Genomic DNA, 16,461 nt, shown 5'->3' with positions numbered 1-16,461 from the left:
CCATTTCAATATTATCGCTTGCACATTGCTCCTTGGGATGTTTAAAGCTTCGGAAATCTTTTTGTATCCAAATCCGGCTTTAAACTTCTTCACAGCAGTATCTCGGACCTGCCTGGTGTGTCCTTGTTCTTCATGATGCTCTCTGCGCTTTTAACGGACCTGTGAGACTATCACAGTGCAGGTGCATTTATACGGAGACTTGATTACACACAGGTGGATTGTATTTATCATCATTAGTCATTTAGGTCAACATTGGATCATTCAGAGATCCTCACTGAACTTCTGGAGAGAGTTTGCTGCACTGAAAGTAAAGGGGCTGAATAATTTTGCACGCCCAATTTTTCAGTTTTTGATTTGTTAAAAAAGTTTGAAATATCCAATAAATGTCGTTCCACTTCATGATTTTGTCCCACTTGTTGTTGATTCTTCACAAAAAAATACAGTTGTATATCTTTATGTTTGAAGCCTGAAATGTGGCAAAAGGTCGCAAAGTTCAAGGGGGCCGAATACTTTCGCAAGGCACTGTATATATATATATATATATATATATATATACAGTATCAGTCAAAAGTTTGGACATGGAATAATAGTGAAGACATCAAAATAGATTTTAGATTTTTCAAGGTAGCCACCCTTTGCCTTGATAACAACTCTGCACACTCTTGGAATTCTCTCAACCAGCTTCACCTGAAATGCTTTTCCAACAGTCTTGAAGGAGTTCCCACATATGCTGAACAGTTATTGGCTGCTTTTCCTTGCTCGTGTTTCTTGGCCCAAACAAGTCTCTTTTTCTTATTGGTGTCCTTTAGTAGTGGTTTCTTTGCAGCAATTAGACCACAAAGGCCTAATTCAAGCAGTCTCCTCTGAACAGTTGATGTTGTGATGTGTCTGTTACTTTAACTCTGTGAAGCATTTATTTGGGCTGCAATCTGAGGTGTAGTTAACTCTAATGAACTTAACCTCTGCAGCAGAGGTAACTCTGGTTCTTCCTTTCCTGTGGCGGTCCTCATGAGAGCCAGTTTCATCATAGCGCTTGATGGGTTTTGCGACTGCACTTGAAGAAACTTTCAAAGTTCTTAAAAATTTCCGAATTGACTGACCTTCATGTTTTAAAGTAATGATGGACTGATGGTTTCTCTTTGCTTATTTGAGCTGTTCTTGCCATAATATGAACTTGGTATTTTACCAAATAGAGCTATCTTCTGTATAGCACCCCTACCTTGTCATATATATACTGTACTCTATATGTCATGACGTTGGCCGGTAGGTAAGGTTTATGGCCCCCCATAAATACCTTTCTCCCTTCCCTCTCTCTTGACTCTACAGAGGGACTCTTGAATAGCCTTTGTTAAACATGGAGAGTCTGGGAATATCAAACAAGTGGAGGGAAAGGAACCATATTTCTGTAATAGAACCAGTTGAAAATATGCGTTGGTACTTAATGAATATGTTGTCAGTTCTGTTGTCATCTGAGACATTATGACTGATGACAGGACGACCTACACTGTATCTGGGAAAGTCTACACATTATAGTTATCAGATTCACATGGAATTGTTGTGCAATTCAAATGTTTAAATATAAAATTATTTGTGAAAATATTAAATGTAATTTTAGCTTCCAAATGAGAGATTTGGGTTTTCATAAGGTTAGGGCTCTGCTCAATCAGTGGCCCGCCCCTGTGAAGAGACATGGGTTATAAACTATGAAACACACCCTTCTCTCCCTCCACTATATAAGCCTGAGACGAAAATGTACCCTCCTGTTCTGAGGACGATAGGAAGACGGTCCATACGTTGAAAAGGACTAACATGTCAACTACAGAACTAAGCCAACCTCAGCGTGAGCTTTGGTTGTGAATGGTATGAACTTTGATCTCTTATTCACTAAAGAAGTGAGAAATCCTAGCCATTGAGTTAGCAACAGCAGCTGTAAATGTGGGCTAGGAAAGGACGGACAGAGTATCCCATCTACCACACAACGACGACACTACAGCGTAACCCGTTCACCACCAGAGACACTCTTCAAAGGACAAAGGACTCTGTTGGGCAACACGGCCTTCCATCTACCACCAACCTATTCAAGCGCAGCTCAGAGTAAATATTTATTGCATTTTCCTTTTCCAAATGGGCAGTAATTTAGAATGCATAAGATACTGTATTTACGATAGCATGGCTTCTACCTTTGTTCCTCAAGTCTTCCCGCTCTTTCACTCAAACCCAACCCCCGTTCTTTGTGTAACCAGCTGTCATATCTGTTCCGCCCACTCGGGACGTTTTCCTTTATGACATCATTTGTAATCAATGTATGATTCGTTCTGTGTATATGTAATTCTGTGTGATTAGTTAGGTATTTAAGTAAATAAATAATTAAACCCAATTTTGTATTGCTGATTCAACTTGTTAGCCAGGGTTCGTGAAGATAACCAAGAATTTACAGCTTTCAGACGAGACTGAAACAATGGTACGATTAATGTTGACTGCTATTGATGTCAAATATTACGAGGTCTTTAAGAGTTTATTTGGAAGATAACAGCTCCATAAATATTATTTTGTAATTACATTTACATGATTAGCTCAATCAGGTAATATTAATTACAGAGAAAGGATTTTATAGCATGTCATATCACTTCATCCGGCAAAGCCAAAGACACGACACATACTATCTATTGCATCTTAGCCTATGCCACTCTGACATTGCTCATCCATATATTTCTTTGTTCATATTCCATTCCTTTACTTCGATTTGTGCGTATTGGGTATCTGTTGTGGAATTGTTAGATATTACTTGTTAGATATTGCTGCACTGTCATAACTAGAAGCACAAGCATTTCACTACACTCACAATAACATCTGCTAATCACGTGTATGTGACCAATTACATTTGATTTGATTTGACAATACAACTGATTGGCTCAAACGCATTAAGAAGGAAAGAAATTATGCAAATGAAATTTTAACAAGGTACACCTGTTAATTGATATCCATTCCAGGTGACTACCTCATGAAGCTGGTTGAGAGAATGCCAAGAGTGTGCAAAGCTGTCATCAAGGCAAAGGGAGGCTACTTTGAAGAATCTCAAATATAAAATATGAGTATATTTAAATATAATATGAATATATGTATTGATTACTACATGATTCCATATGTGTTATTCTATAGTTTTGATGTCTTCACTATTATTCTACAATGTAGAAAATAGTAAAAAATAAAGAAAAGCCCCTTGATTGAATAGGTGTGTACAAACTTTTGACTGGTACTGTATATTTTCAAAGAAGAGTCGATCCTCATTATTTGGACCGTATAGGTGAATGAGCCATATATGTTATGGGCCAATAACATATTTAAAATCATCCATCTACCTTGAGGATCTGTTTTGAAAATTTGCACATTCGGATCAAAATTACTATTAATTAATATCATCACCACTTTTGAATTTCTTTGCCCATGGGAGAAGTATATTCCCCATTACAATTATAACTGGCTGTACTTATTTCACCATTTACCATAATGAGACACAAGTTTCAAATCTGTTTATCATAATATATGTTTGTAAACTCATCATTAAAAAGTACCATAGTGAAGCAGATCAACAGCCAAAAGCATTTCCATCGCCCTCACCTCAATTTGCATTATATTATATACAGTATAGCTAATAAAATATATATATAAAAATCCTGCTTATCTTAATTTCCATAATTAACAAATAATATTTGTAATAATGTAGGGGGATTGTTACCTCCCACCAGGATTGTTACCTCTAACCAGGATTGTTACCTCCCACCAGGATTGTTACCTCTAACCAGGATTGTTACCTCCCACCAGGATTGTTACCTCCCACCAGGATTGTTACCTCTAACCAGGATTGTTACCTCTTGTTACCTCCCACCAGGATTGTTACCTTACCTCCCATCAGGATTGTTACCTCACCAGGATTGTTACCTCCCACCAGGATTGTTACCTCTAACCAGGATTGTTACCTCTAACCAGGATTGTTACCTCCCACCAGGATTGTTACCTCCCACCAGGATTGTTACCTCCCACCAGGATTGTTACCTCTAACCAGGATTGTTACCTCCCACCAGGATTGTTACCTCTAACCAGGATTGTTACCTCTAACCAGGATTGTTACCTCTAACCAGGATTGTTACCTCCCACCAGGATTGTTACCTCCCACCAGGATTGTTACCTCCCACCAGGATTGTTACCTCTAACCAGGATTGTTACCTCCCACCAGGATTGTTACCTCTAACCAGGATTGTTACCTCCCACCAGGATTGTTACCTCTAACCAGGATTGTTACCTCCCACCCTCTAACCAGGATTGTTACCTCCCACCAGGATTGGATTACCTCTAACCAGGATTGTTACCTCCCACCAGGATTGTTACCTCTAACCAGGATTGTTACCTCCCACCAGGATTGTTACCTCTAACCAGGATTGTTACCTCTAACCAGGATTGTTACCTCCCACCAGGATTGTTACCTCTAACCAGGATTGTTACCTCTAACCAGGATTGTTACCTCTAACCAGGATTGTTACCTCTAACCAGGATTGTTACCTCTAACCAGGATTGTTACCTCCCACCAGGATTGTTACCTCCCACCAGGATTGTTACCTCTAAGCCAGGATTGTTACCTCCCACCAGGATTGTTACCTCCCACCAGGATTGTTACTCTCTAACCAGGATTGTTACCTCCCACCAGGATTGTTACCTCTAACCAGGATTGTTACCTCTAACCAGGATTGTTACCTCTAACCAGGATTGTTACCTCCCACCAGGATTGTTACCTCCCACCAGGATTGTTACCTCTAACCAGGATTGTTACCTCTAACCAGGATTGTTACCTCCCACCAGGATTGTTACCTCCCACCAGGATTGTTACCTCTAACCAGGATTGTTACCCTCCCACCAGGATTGTTACCTCCCACCAGGATTGTTACCTCTAACCAGGATTGTTACCTCTAACCAGGATTGTTACCTCTAACCAGGATTGTTACCTCCCACCAGGATTGTTACCTCCCACCAGGATTGTTACCTCCTACCAGGATTGTTACCTCCCACCAGGATTGTTACCTCCCACCAGGATTGTTACCTCCCACCAGGATTGTTACCTCCTACCAGGATTGTTACCTCTAACCAGGATTGTTACCTCCCACCAGGATTGTTACCTCCTACCAGGATTGTTACCTCCCACCAGGATTGTTACCTCCCACCAGGATTGTTACCTCCCACCAGGATTGTTACCTCCTACCAGGATTGTTACCTCTAACCAGGATTGTTACCTCTAACCAGGATTGTTACCTCCAACCAGGATTGTTACCTCTAACCAGGATTGTTACCTCCCACCAGGATTGTTACCTCTAACCAGGATTGTTACCTCTAACCAGGATTGTTACCTCCCACCAGGATTGTTACCTCTAACCAGGATTGTTACCTCTAACCAGGATTGTTACCTCTAACCAGGATTGTTACCTCCTACCAGGATTGTTACCTCCTACCAGGATTGTTACCTCTAACCAGGATTGTTACCTCTAACTAGGATTGTTACCTCCCACCAGGATTGTTACCTCTAACCTCTAACTAGGATTGTTGCCTCCCACCAGGATTGTTACCTCTAACTAGGATTGTTACCTCCCACCAGGATTGTTACCTCTAACCAGGATTGTTACCTCTAACCAGGATTGTTGCCTCTAACTAGCATTGTTACCTCTAACCAGGATTGTTGCTTCTAACTAGGATTGTTACCTCCCACCAGGATTGTTACCTCTAACTAGGATTGTTACCTCTAACTAGGATTGTTACCTCTAACCAGGATTGCAATTACAAAAATTACATTTTTAGCAAGCAATTATTATTTTAGCAAACAATTATTGTAATTCATCCTATATTGTCCTTAACATCTTTACTCCCTATCCCACAGTTGTGGGATACACACACACACACACACACACACATACACACACACACACACACACACACACACACACACACACACACACACACACACACACACACTCAACCCCTTTCCCCACAACCAACCACAGTCTAAGATTCTCAACAGTTGCACCATCCCAGAGCCCAACTCAAGAAACGTCTTGGTTTACAAATGCATATACAGTTGCAGCTGTTTGAGAAGGCAGGGAAAACTGAGCAAAAAAGGCAAAACATTTGTAGATTTGATTAACCATTGTCACGTCCTAGGTGATAGAGGTCAGATCCACCCTGTTCCCCTGAAACACCCACACATGGTCTCCCGTTGTGACCATATTCTCAAGCATCTCCGTGCAATCAGACCTTTGATTATTTTGTACCACCAGGGCCACAACAATATGCCCCCTCAACGAGTGTGACCCCTTCCCCATGGGTTACTGCAGCTAGTGTTGCCAGCACTACCTGGGTGGGGGCACCCTACCGGAATCACTACCGGCTAGGTCAAGGTTCTCTTTAGCAGTTTTGAGAATTTCCTTAAATTATGCTCTCCCATCAGGGAGTTTTGGCTTTGTAGGACCAGCCCTGCCAGGCAGGCTCAGAATCTTAAAACAAAAAAACAAGAATATAACCCCCTTTTTCTCCCCAATTTCATGGTATCCAATTGTTAGTAGTTACTGTCTTGTCTCATCGCTTCAACTCCCGTACGGCTCGGGAGAGACAAAGGTCGAGAGCCATGCGTCCTCCATAACACAACCCAACCAAGCCGCACTGCTTCTTAGCACAGCGCACATCCAAACTGGAAGCCAGCCGCACCAATGTGTCAGAGGAAACACTGTACACCTAGCGACCTAGTCAGCATGCACTGCGCCTGGCCCGCCACAGGAGTAGCTAGTGCCCGATGAGACAAGGAAATCCCTACCGGCCAAACCCTCCCTAACCCAGACGACGTTAGGCCAATTGTGTGTCGCCCCATGGACCTCCCGGTTGCGGCCGGCTGCAACAGAGCCTGGGCTCGAACCCAGAGACTCTGTTGGCACAGCTCGTGCTGCCATGCAGTGCCTCGGACCACTGTGCCACCCGGGAGGCCCCACAGGATCCGAATCTTGAGGGGGTGGTGCTGCTCTAGTAGGTCTCTGACCACATTCATCTTTCTGATTTGGCTGCATATAGGCTACTTACAGTAGGCCCATAAACAGATAAGGACTTCTCCTTAGTGTATGGGTCTCTCAGGTGGGTGTCTAGGGTATAGGGTTGGGGAGTGTTCCATCATGATAGGACAATAAATAAATCAACTATATTTCTCATTTATTTTCAAATGTATATCCCATATCTGCACAAAAAAGCTCTTGCTTACAAACCCTGCTCGCAAACACACACAGGCTCTGGGATTTGCAACCGTTATCCTTTTACACTCACTTAACTCCACACTTTTCCAAACACAAAAACACACACCCCACCCACCCCATCACAATACATCTGTACATACCCACATACTGAGCCTTCTATGTCCTCTGTGTTTTATCTCTACCATGTTGATTCAGTACTTTTGTGTTCCAGTTCCTTATATTTGAAAATGTATTATTTCGTTAATGATCTTTTCTTCTAATGCTGTCTTATCAATTCATGAAATAATATAAATGGAAAGTCTAATACTAATGATTTTACAACATTCCCCATCTAGAATGGTATAGTGTAGTTGTAGTTTCTTTCTTTAACAATTGTTTTTTTCATTACAATCCCTAACATGGCTCGTATTGGGTTTTCCATTATTCAACTCCTCCATGGGAACTTTGTAATATTTAGAATAGCCAATGAGTCATGTTTGTGTCTCAGAACATTTGTATCAATATAGAGTTTATTGACTATGAGAGCCTCACGCTTCCCTTTTATTATTAGGAACAAAACTTTGCGCCATTCTTCATTTTCCTTCGGGAACTGATCATTCATGCCTATTTTTGTGTTAGCAAGTATTTTACCCAGACTTTAACCATTATTTTATCTTTAAATAGCAAATTTGGCAACGATTGGGCGCTCATATCTCAGTCCTCTCTGTCCAAAACGGTGTACACATTCTATCTGGATGTTGTTGACAGCTTTGCGTGGGATCTGAAGCGCTGTAAGGAGGAACTTCCTCACTACACCCTCAGGAACATCTCCTTCTTTCTCTTGGATACCAGTAATACAGGATGTTCTCTCCTACGTCTGGTCTGCATGTCAATTAAGGCTTCTCTCAGAAAGATGTTTCCTTTTTAAGTTCATTAACGTCCGTTTCAATCTTATTGACTGTCCCTTTTAGCTTGTTTGTTTCTTGCTCCATTGTCACAGCTTTTTCATCACTCATCTCAAGGCTCGCTTTCAACTCCTTAATACCTTCACTAACTAATTCAAGTATGCCCAGTTTGTGATTTATCAATTTTAACAGATCGGTTATCCACCCTTACCATTCCTGGAGATCGGTTCTCCATCATGTTTGGGTGTTGCTTGTTTTTGTCATATTTGTCGATACATTTCTCTACCCTTATGATTTGTTTTGTGTTGTTATCCAGGTTATTACCTATCAGTATGTGAAGTGCTAATATTTAGACTAACTTACAAATATTGAATATTAAGTTTTTATATTGAGGTGAACTGCACTGCTGTGTTCAGTCCGCCACCTTGTTCCTCTTATTCCTTAACTTAATCGACTAACAAATCTGGGAATTATCCTGATCCCGTGAGCTCCCCACTCCTCCTCCCATCAGTCCTCAGCTTTAGAGAGGACTCCAGCTGGACTCCACAGTCACACTACAGTCTGTGCTACTCCTACACCTGCTCTGGTTCCTTTACCCACACTCACAGACTCTCTCTCTCTCTCTCTCTCTCTCTCCTCTCTCTCTCTCTCTCTCTCTCTCTCTCTCTCTCTCTCTCTCTCTACCCCTCTCTCCCGCTCTCTCTTTCTCTCCCCCCCTCCCCACAAACAGGGCTCTAAATCACACTGAATATAATCATACTGCTCACACTCTGGTCCAGTCAAATTAAATTTTGCGCTTCCAGGACATCTGCAGTAAAAGATTCATTGCAGATCAGCCAGATCAGGAGCCCAGCAGTGCGGAACTCTAGTGGAGAAATGAGCTTTAAATGTGAGCATCTGCCATGTCTGTCTGACACTCGTCAGTTCCTCCCTTCATCTCTCTCGCGCTGTCTTTCTCTCTCTCTCTCCCTCTCTCTCTCTGTCCTCTCTTTCTCTCTCTCTCTTCTCTCTCTCTGTGCTCTCTTTCTCTCTGTCCTCTCTCTCTCTTTGTCCTCTCTGTCCTCTCTCTCTCTCTCTCTCTCTCTCTCTCTCTGTGTGTCCTCTCTCTCTCTGTCCTCTCTCTCTCTCTGTGTGTGTCCTCTCTCTCTCTCTCTTCTCTTTCTCTCTCTATCTTTCTCTCTCTCTGTCCTCTCTCTCTCTCTCTCTCTCTCTCTGTCCTCTATTTCTGTCCTCTCTCTCTCTCTCTCTGTCCTCTCTCTCTCTCTCTCTCTGTGTCCTCTCTCTCTCTTCTCTTTCTCTCTCTCTCTCTTTGTCCTCTCTGTCCTCTCTCTCTCTCTCTCTCTCTCTCTCTCTGTCCTCTCTCTCTCTCTTTCTGTGTCCACCCTTCTCTCTCTCTCTCTCTCTCTCTCCCCTCCCACTCTCTCTCTCTCTCTCTCTGTGTGTCCACCCTCTCTCTCTCTGCTCTCTCTCTCTCTCTCTTGGTGCTCTCTCTCTGTGTCCTCTCTCTCTCTCTCTCTTTCTGTCCTCTCTCTCTTTGTCTCTCTTCCGTCTTTCCCTCTGTGAGCCTTTTCTTGCCCCCTGTCTGTCAGGCTCATTTGAGAATCCCTCCATCTTTCAATCACTCAACATCTCTGGAATCCCACTGCATGTCTGTGTCTGATGGAATGTCTAAGCCTCCTCAGGCAAATGGCCAGATAGTGGGCTCTCTCTCTTTCCCTCTCGTTCATTGCAGTGGACCCTTTCGTTTCCCCTCTTTTAGTCATCACCAGTTTTACACTGACAGTGCCTTCAGAAAGTATTCACATCCCTTGAGTTTTTCCACATTTTGTTGTGTTACAGCCTGAATTTAAAATGGATGAAATATTGTTTGTCACTGGCCTACACACAATACCCCATAATGTCAAAGTGGAATTATGTTTTTCGAAATGTTTAGAAATTAAGAAAACATTAAAAGCTCAAATGTCTTGAGTCAATAAGTATTCAGCCCCTTTGTTATGGCAAGCCTAAATAAGTTCAGGAGTAAACATTTGCTTAACAAGTCACATAATAAGTTGCATGGACTTACTCTGTGTGCAATTATAGTGTTTAACATAATTTTTGAATTACTACCTCCTCTCTGAACCCCACATATACAATGATCTGTCAGGTCCCTCAGTCGAGCAGGGAATTTCAAACACAGATTCAACCACAAAGACCAGAGAGGCTTTCCAATGCCTCGCAAAGAAGGGCACCTATTGGTAGATGGGGTTTAAAAAAGCAGACATTGAATATCCCTTTCAGAATGGTAAAGTTATTCATTACACTTTGGGATGTATGAATTTACCCAGTCACTACAAAGATATTAGCATCCATAAAACAGTTAAAGAGTTTAATGACTGTGATAGGAGAAAACTGAGGATGGATCAACAACATTGTAGCTGGTCCACAATACTAACCTAATTGACAGAGGGCAAAGAAGGAAGCCCGTACAGATTTTTATTTTTTTCAGAAACATGCATCCGGTTTGCAACAAGGCACTAAAATAATACTGTAACAAAGTGTTTCAAAGCAATTCACTTTTTGTGGTGAATACAAAGTGTTGTGTTTGGGGGAAATCCAATTCAACATATTACTGAGTACCACTTTCCGTATTTTAAAGTATAGTGGTAGTATATGTATATGGGTATGCTTGTAATCGTTAAGGACTGGGCAGTATTTCAGTATTTCAGTATTTTAGGATAAAAAATAAATGGAATGGTGCTAACCACAGGCAAAATCCTAGAGGGAAACCTGGTTCAGTCTGCTTTCCACCAGACACTGGTAAATGAATTTACCTTTCAGCAGGACAATAACCTAAAATACGAGGCGAAATCTACACTGGAGTTGCTTAACAAGAAGACAGTGAATGTTCCTGAGTGGCCGAGTTAAAGTTTTGACTTAAATCTACTTGAAAATGTATGACATGGACTTAAATTGGTTGTCTAACAATGGTCAACAACCAATTTGATAGGTCTTGAAGAATTTTGAAAAGAATAATGGGCACAATCCAAGTGTGGAAAGCCTTTAGAGAGTGTGAATACTTATGTAAATGAGATATTAATGCATTTAATTTTCAATACATTTGCAGAAGATTTTAAAAACATGTTTTCTCTTTGTCATGATGGGGTATTGTGTGTAAATAGGTGAGAAAAACATATATTTAATCCATTTTGAAATTAGACTGTGACACAACAAAATGAGGAATAAGTCAAGGAGTGGGAAAACTCTCTGAAGGCACAACACTTTCCACACCGGTGTCACTGTTTGCATCCTACTCACTGATATCTGGAAATGGATGTCTAAATGAATGAGAGGGTTCCTGCAGTGCTGCTGAAACATGTGTTTTTCATTCATGTACTTTCAGTCAGAAGCTGCTCAATATAGACAGGGTTCATTAGGTCCATCGACTCCACTGTAACTGTCCTTTCTCAGGTGGATGGTAGCATTGGCAAAGAGAAAAAAACAGAATTCTGTGACATTCAGGGAGAAAGGGTTAGGTGGCATTAACCATCTTAGTAGGAAGAGAAATATTTAGGCTGTGTGTTCTAATCCACAACCACTAGGAGGTGCTATAGATGATCTTGTTGCTATAATCACTGAACACTGGAGGAGTTTAGGGACTTTGGGTTAAAGGATGATGATACTTCTTCTTCCATTTCACCTTTATTTAACTAGGAAAGTCAGTTAAGAACAAATAATTCTTATTTACAATGACGGCCTCGGAACAGTGGGTTAACTGCCTTGTTCAGGGGCAGAAAAACAGATTTCTACACATTGTCAGGGCAGGGATATGATTTAGCAACCTTTCGGTTACTGGCCCAAAGCTCTAACCACTAGGCTACTTAATGCTTTTAAGTTTTGTTTTCAACAATATTTTAGGATACATTGGTACCTACAGCATCCTATAATAATATAGACATACACAGAGACACACGCACATAAATACCTATATGGAGATTGATTTTCATATATAAATATGATCAAATCCCGACATATGCATGCACATTTATAGTATAATACCAATATGTATGTAAACTTTCACGATAGCAGAAAATTGTCAAACAAACACACAAGCGAGTAAGAAGCAGTCTGCCATCTTGATGCCAGTCAATTCAGGTATTGCACTGGAAGTTGATGTTAAATTCAACTGAGCAGAAATTAAATGAAAATGACCACAAATCAGACACATATTACTGCACATGTACACTCATAGGAACATACAGTTGAAGTCGGAAGTCTACATACACCTTTGCCAAATGTATTTAAACTTAAGTTTTTCACAATTCTGTACATTTCATCTGAGTAAAAATTCCCTGTCTTAGGTCAGTTAGGATCACCACTTTATTTTAAGAATGTGAAATGTCAGAATAATAGTAGAGAGAATGATTTATTTCAGCTTTTATTTCTTTCATCACATTCCCAGTGGGTCAGAAGTTTACATACACTCAATTAGTATTTGGGAGCATTGCCTTTAACTTGGGTCAAACGTTTCAGGTAGCCTTCCACAAGCTTCCCACAATAAGTTGGGTGAATTTTGTCCCTTTCCTCCTAACAGAGCAGCTGTAACTGAATCAGGTTTGTAGGCCTCCTTGCTCGCACACACTTTTTCAGTTCTGACAACAAATTTTCTATCGGATTGAGGTAAGGGCTTTGTCATGACCACTCCAATACCTTGACTTTGTTGTCCTAAAGCCATTTTGCCACAACTTTGGAAGTATACTTGGGGTCATTTGGAAGAACAACTTCTGACCAAGCTTTAACTTCCTGACTGATGTCTTGAGATGTTGCTTCAATATATCCACATAATTTTCGTTTCTCATGATGCCATCTATTTTGTGAAGTGCACCAGTCCCTCCTGCAGCAAAGCACCCCCACAACATTATGCTGCCACCCCCGTGCTTCACAGTTGGGATGGTGTTCTTCAGCTTGCAAGCCTCCCCCTTTTTCCTCCAAACATAAAGATGTTATTGTGGCCAAACAGTTCTATTTTTGTTTCATCAGACCAGAGGATATTTCTCCAAAAAGTACGATCTTTATCCCCTTGTGCAGTTGCAAACCGTAGTCTGGCTTTTTTATGGCGGTTTTGGAGCAGTGGCTTCTCCTTGCTGAGCGGCCTTTCAGGTTATGTTGATATCGGACTCGTTTTACTGTGGATATAGATACTTTTGTACCTGCTTCCTCCAGCATCTTCACAAGGTCCTTTGCTGTTGTTCTGGGATTGATTTGCACTTTTTGCACCAAAGTACGTTCATCTCTAGGAGACAGATCGCTTCTCCTTCCTGAGCGGTATGATGGCTGCGTGGTCCCATGGTGTTTATAGTTGCGTACTATTGTTTATACAGATGAATGTAGTACCTTCAGGCGTTTGGAAACTTCTGACCCACTGCAATTGTGATACACTGAATGATAAGTGAAATAATCTGTCTGTAAACAATTGTTGGAAAAATGACTTGTGTCATGCACAAAGTAGACGTTCTAACCGACTTGCCAAAACTTTAGTTTGTTAACAAGAAAATTGTGGAGTGTTTGAAAAAACTAGTTTTAATGACTCCAACCTAAATGTTTGTAAACTTCCGACTTCAACTGTACATACAGTGGGAAACTGTGACAGGACATGGAATTGGATTCAGTCACATAAATTGTTAGCCTCCAGACATGTGTAGACAACATTGTACATGTGGAGTTTCTTATCATGTGGAGCTTCTTATCTTTTCATTTTTATCAAAGCTTCCTTCCCCAAGCTAAAACTCCTCACTACACCCTGGTATTCAAATAAAATTGATTATAAGTATTGGCATAGAATATGCTTGTATAGAAAAGCTCCACATGGAGCTTTTCTATACAAGGGTGGAGACAAATACAAGGGTGGAGACAAATGGCTGCAGTCACAGTCACACAAATAACTTACAGATAGTGTATATTGGAATCCCCCACCCCACCAAACTCCCTCCTGTAATTGAATAGGCCTGTATTGTGTGTTAATTTGTCAGTCTGCAATACAAATATTTTATCCTGAAAGGTGTATCTAAGTGAGTACTCCTCACGTCTCAGCGTATCCAGCACTGAAATGTTACACACGCCACGCCCCCACGCCTCTGTTTGTCCAATTTAACGACCAGCTTGATAGATGCATTCTGTACATGTGGCATATGCATTCTCACGCTGTCATTAAATGTGTTTAAGACGAAATGATATTAGCTAAAGCACTGATATCGAAATAGCTTCATGAACTCAAAACAAATGATCATCCCAGCCAGACGAGCACATCCCCAACCCCAACACCCCAAAGACGCGCGCATGATAAACCCATTCACCTGACTACGCGCACAGACGCGGTGCGTAGGCCTAATGTCTACACATTTATTCACATAAACAACAGAAACAATGTCATTATTATGAATTCCAACGACACTGTCGGTATGTTTACGCGATGACCACGTCTGATAAGAGGTTTTTTGACAAAGCCATCCGTTAAAATATGATTAGAAAGATACCGTGCATGGGATCCATCATCACAAGTCAGCAGCTGGACTTTTTTGTTTTTCTGTGAAATATTTACGAGCACTAGTCACGTCACGACTGAAGTTAAACGCACACTACTAAAACCTTGGATACGTTATCTTTATTCTATCGCCAATAAAGCAGACATACTGACTAGAGTTTCTGTGGGAAATGGCATAGCATACAAACACACGATATATCATCTACCATGCCTACTTGTGCTACAGCAGAAATTGCATACATGTAAATTATTGTGGAAAAACAACTTGCACCGACCTCTAGCTTCTATTTACATTGACTTCACATGCAATATTACAGTAAGGAAGGCTATATGCAAAAACCTATTTAAGGGATCTGATTTCATCTATGGTGTTTGGGGCAACATTTGCTGTTCCTATAACATGGTATGGGAAATGAAGGTAAAGGCATTACCTTGTAGAAATACTGATGTATGGCTTGGCGCAGGGGTAACTGCCGATATCCAGTAGTAAAATCAGACAACAACAAAACCACGCCGGGATGTTGATGATGACATTGCCGTCTTTGTGGAAGAACGGTAGAAAAAAGCACTTTTCCAAATGTGTCAAGAAATACTGAAAGATATAATAAATAAATGGGGCGGATCTGAGAGGATTCTCGGTTCTTGTTTACATGAATAGCGTTTCCCTCTTTCCACCGATTAAACCGGCACCATACCCTAAGAAATCTGATTGAAATCCATGATGCAGTTCATTGCGACGTTATAAAAATGTTCATCTCCAAAAAAACAGAGGGATAAACCCCATTCACAAATAAAATAATGTAATGCTATTAAATTATGCGCCTTTTCGGAACCATCAGATGAAACATGGATGGTTTTGGCTAAAAATAACAACAGCACAAATAAACACAGACATTTCGGTTCAAGCAGTGCGCTACCAGATATTTGCATTTATATTCATATGCATAGCTGTCCAGAAGAGGCCATTGGTTGATAAAAAAAACGGATACAACGAGGCAGGTTTATGAAGCTTATATAATTCGCGTCTCGTTCAACCCGATGTGACGTCGTTTTTTTCGATGGTCGAGTCGACATATCTGCCCGCCTGACCGAGTAGCCTACGAATTTTCTATACGTCGTTTTTTTTCTAAATTTATATGTCTGCCCTTTTCTCCACCTCTATCAACTGACTCGGCTCCAGGAGGCTATTTACAATTTCGTCTGCGGACTCGTTGCAGACGTAAGCAGACTGCCAGCGTGTGCATTCCTAAACGCACATCCCCAATAGCAGCCCATCTTCACCTTAGGAACTGACAGACATAGGCGACAACATTACATTCACACATGAAATAACACACTGCTTGCGAAAAGCACATTGTGCACCGGTTGACATGACACATATTCACACCAAACTCATTGAACCTCAACAGACAGGGTCAAAACAATTATTCAGAAATACATTCAACCATTTCAGGACTTTGCCGAGTAGCCAGTTATAGCCTACTTATGAACAGTTTATTACAGGCATTAACCCTGTCACTTCGTTAGGCTAGTCCCATTTCCCATCCTGAGGTCTGTATTTTCAATATTGTGAACTGCAAACTGATTTGGGATTGAGTTAAATTGGGATTTTGTCGGCGGTGGAAGTGTCCCAAAACTGTTTGACATTCCACTATGATCTTTTTTAAACAGATAGCCAGTATATTCAATTACCACTCTATAACAGTTGCCTATTTAGCCTAAAGTTCTCTAAGGCTTACTTTCATGTTGGTATTCCTTCAATCCCGCCTAGTTTCTCCTC

General features: G+C 41.1%; 1 protein-coding gene across 1 annotated transcript in view; it reads right to left on the bottom strand.

Moving 5' to 3' along the window:
• LOC135549187 (neuronal tyrosine-phosphorylated phosphoinositide-3-kinase adapter 1-like) overlaps positions 1-15,905 on the bottom strand; it is a 43,126-nt gene extending 27,221 nt beyond the window's left edge. The window contains exon 1 of the mRNA XM_064979223.1: positions 15,113-15,905. The gene's annotated coding sequence lies outside the window, so the exon portion shown is untranslated. The remainder of the gene's footprint in view (positions 1-15,112) is intronic.
• Between the last annotated feature and the right edge of the window lie 556 nt (positions 15,906-16,461).

This window comes from Oncorhynchus masou, chromosome 12, assembly GCF_036934945.1.
Source record: "Oncorhynchus masou masou isolate Uvic2021 chromosome 12, UVic_Omas_1.1, whole genome shotgun sequence".
Classification (NCBI taxonomy): Eukaryota; Metazoa; Chordata; class Actinopteri; order Salmoniformes; family Salmonidae; genus Oncorhynchus; species Oncorhynchus masou.
Note: the sequence above shows the minus strand (reverse complement) of the source record. Positions and strands in the feature narration are given on the sequence as shown.